We start from the raw sequence: 3326 nt of genomic DNA, 5'->3' as shown, positions 1-3326 counted from the left end.
TTTTTTTAAATAAATTCCAATGTCGAAAACCTAAAAGCGGTATCGTTAAAAAAACCGAGAAGTACGGGGACGCGTAAGACGGGGTCGCGTAAGTCGAGGTTTTACTGTAATTATTTCCGGCTGTCGTAGGTATATGGTTGATGAAAGATAGACGGACGCCCTACATAAATTTGCTGGCATCGATGAATCGATTACCGACTTTATTGTTTTTTGCTAATAGTGCCGTACAGGATTTTATTTTAAAAAAGTGGATGACGAATTACTCTATACTGAGTTGCTTGAAGATGAGGAGAGTGAAAAAGAGTTAATTCAACAGTTTATAGGACTGTACGATATGCTTCTGGAGTTATGAAACTCAAATTTGCAACATATATGAATAAAACTTCATCAAAACGACATCACGATTTTAGACAAATTATTTGTTATTTACAACAAAATTAACAAAAGCGCTAAACGTGAGAACGTTCAAAAAAAAAACTTTGAGATCAAATTTTCGTGTGACTTAAAAAAAGTAATTTCGTCGAAAACAGCTTATTTTACATTATTGTGTATTTCTACCATTAATTTATTGTGTCAGCGTAACTTGAAGTTTGTTAAAAAGTAATTATTTTAATACAAACTGGGATCATCATGACCTTATCATGGTTAATTTGATTGCCGCTTTAATATTTTGGTGAAAGTACATATTTCGTACAATTTTCTTGAATCTTATGTTTATAAAAAGCTTTCTTTAATATATTTTGTAAGGGTATCTATCAAAAGCTATTGATCCTATGGCGAATTTTGCAATTAATACATTTGTGAATTTGCTTCTCTTTCTTAGATGGCACTTCCAAATAAATTTTTATGGATATTTGTCATTTCCATTAAATGTTTTTAGAAATTTAATTGGTTTATTAAAAATAGCTAAACTTAATTAATATTGTTTCGAAATAATCTGTAAAGGGAATAAATATTATGCTGACAACAAATTAATTTAAAAAATGTGCGGTACATTCAATATACTTTTATAAATAAAGTTGTGTAGAGTAGTATTTATATATAATTGTTTTTCAATTCATACTAATATAAATAAATAATGACAAAATGCGTTTCGGAATCTACTTTTTTTAAAGACGACCAGTTTCCATTTATTTGTACAATAACAATATTTATCAATAAATTATTAATGTGGCAGCATCTAGTCCGACTTGTTTATATCAAGTTATTTTCTCTTTTCATGAGGGCAAGTATCGGTTTAAATAAATCAAATGTCTTTTCCTCTACATTACCCTGATATATTGCACGTTATAGGTGCTTTAAGTTGGTTTCCTCGAAGCTTATATTGTTGCCATAAAATTTATAAACCGACCGATAAAAAGAAATTGCCCGATTTGTATATAGTTACGTACCGGTTTCATTTTAAACATATTTCTCTATAATGTAACCCTTCATGCACATTTTTTTCTACGATTCTAATTTTTTTGATTTTGATTTACGTACACGCATTGAAATTAATATGTTATTCGCCGAATGTTATATAAACCGTTCCATATCGCTAACACTCCAATCACATTAAACAATTTCGAATTATTGAATGCAAATAAAAAAATCCAATAAATAATCTTTCATGTCGTGATCCTCGGAATGATAAAAAAAAATTATACGCGATCTGGATATAGGTCGATGCCGGGATAAAATTGACGACGGCTTTATGACTGATATTAATTCCTGCTATAAGTTTCATTTACGCCTAAATAAATTGCTCGAAACAGTGGACGTCAATCGTTACCGATATCGAATGAATAGATGGTATTGCATAAAATACCGATGAACGACAAAGTTCGTATTTGATATTTCCAGTGTTTGATCAAAAGTAATTAATATACAGTGTGTCCCCGGATTGTGTCCCCGTAAGGTATAATTGACGATAAATTTTTAAATTCAAATTCCATCTTTTGCAATTAAAGTCTGGATGTCATAAAATGAAATATAACCAAGTTTTACGTCAAATATCCTCAAAGTACCAAAGTTAACGCAAGAAATTTGTTAACCGTTGCAGGTAAAGTGGTCTGTCTGAGCAATGTACAACAAAAGTTAATTAAGATAAAATGTTTGCTATCTTAAATTATAGCGATATGCCGAATTTTATTAATTTAGGATGTAAAAGCAAAATGTGCAGATTTTTAAATCATAAGATTAACAAAACATTTTCGATCTAAACTAAATTAACATAAAAGCTTATTCAATGATATTCGAAAAAAAAGAAGAGTTTTACCCGAAAGTTTCTAGTGTTAGTTCTAGTTTTAGTTCTAATCTTAGTTTAATTCACACCGGCCGTGAAAGCCTTCGTACTTATAAACAAGAACTAACACTAGATCTAAAACTGTAGAGTTTAGCCATACATCTTGAGACGGTTAAATCAAAATGTCGCAAAATTAGTTCTAGTTTTAGTTTATTCAAAATATACAACAATCTAGCACTGAATAACTAATATTAGAATTAATTATTACTAGAACTAACACTAGACATAGAACCAGCATCATTCGGGTTTATCCGTGTCTCTGAAATCGCATGGCTAAAGATACTGCTTGCAGCAGACTACCTACTTCACGTAAACTATTAGATACTGCTGCCAGAAGACTAAATACTGCTTGCAGAATACTAGATGCTGCCTACAGATAACTACCTACTGCTTGCAAATCATTAGAAACTCTTGTCAGAAGACTAGATACTGCTTGCAGAATACTAGATGCTGCCTACAGAAAACTATCTACTGCTTGCAAACCATTAGATACATTTTCCAGAAGACTAGATGCTGCCTACAAAAAACTACCTACTGCTTGCAAACCATTAGATACTGCCGGAAGACTAGATACTACTTATAGAAAAGTACATACTACATACTGCTTGCAGAAGACTTCCTATAGCTTGTGAATCATTTGATACTGCTGCTGGAAGAATAGATACTAAAAAAAACTAGATACCGCTTATAGACCAGTATATACTGCTAATAAAATAAGGGTTTAATAAAAGCCAGACCTGTAAAGCAAATAGACGAACAAATCATCTACTTGATACTAAGATAACAAGTGTTGTAATTTTTCTGGCTCTAAAGGGAACTCATTACTGCCTTTGTACAGTGTGTCCGTAAAGTAGCGGACATAGACGATAAAATCATAAACGGTTTATGGAAAAATTCCTGAAACGGGTATAAAGATTTAAATGTTTTGCAAACATTTTGGTGCAGATTTTAAATTTTTTCCGCTATTTTTAAACTAGTTATGACATCATCGATACTTTTTTCAAATGGCAATCCCCCATTTTTATTACGGAATATGAAAGAA

This window comes from Onthophagus taurus, chromosome 7, assembly GCF_036711975.1.
Source record: "Onthophagus taurus isolate NC chromosome 7, IU_Otau_3.0, whole genome shotgun sequence".
Taxonomy (NCBI): Eukaryota; Metazoa; Arthropoda; class Insecta; order Coleoptera; family Scarabaeidae; genus Onthophagus; species Onthophagus taurus.
The sequence above is the reverse complement of the archived record's forward strand: the minus strand, read 5'-3'. Positions refer to the sequence as shown.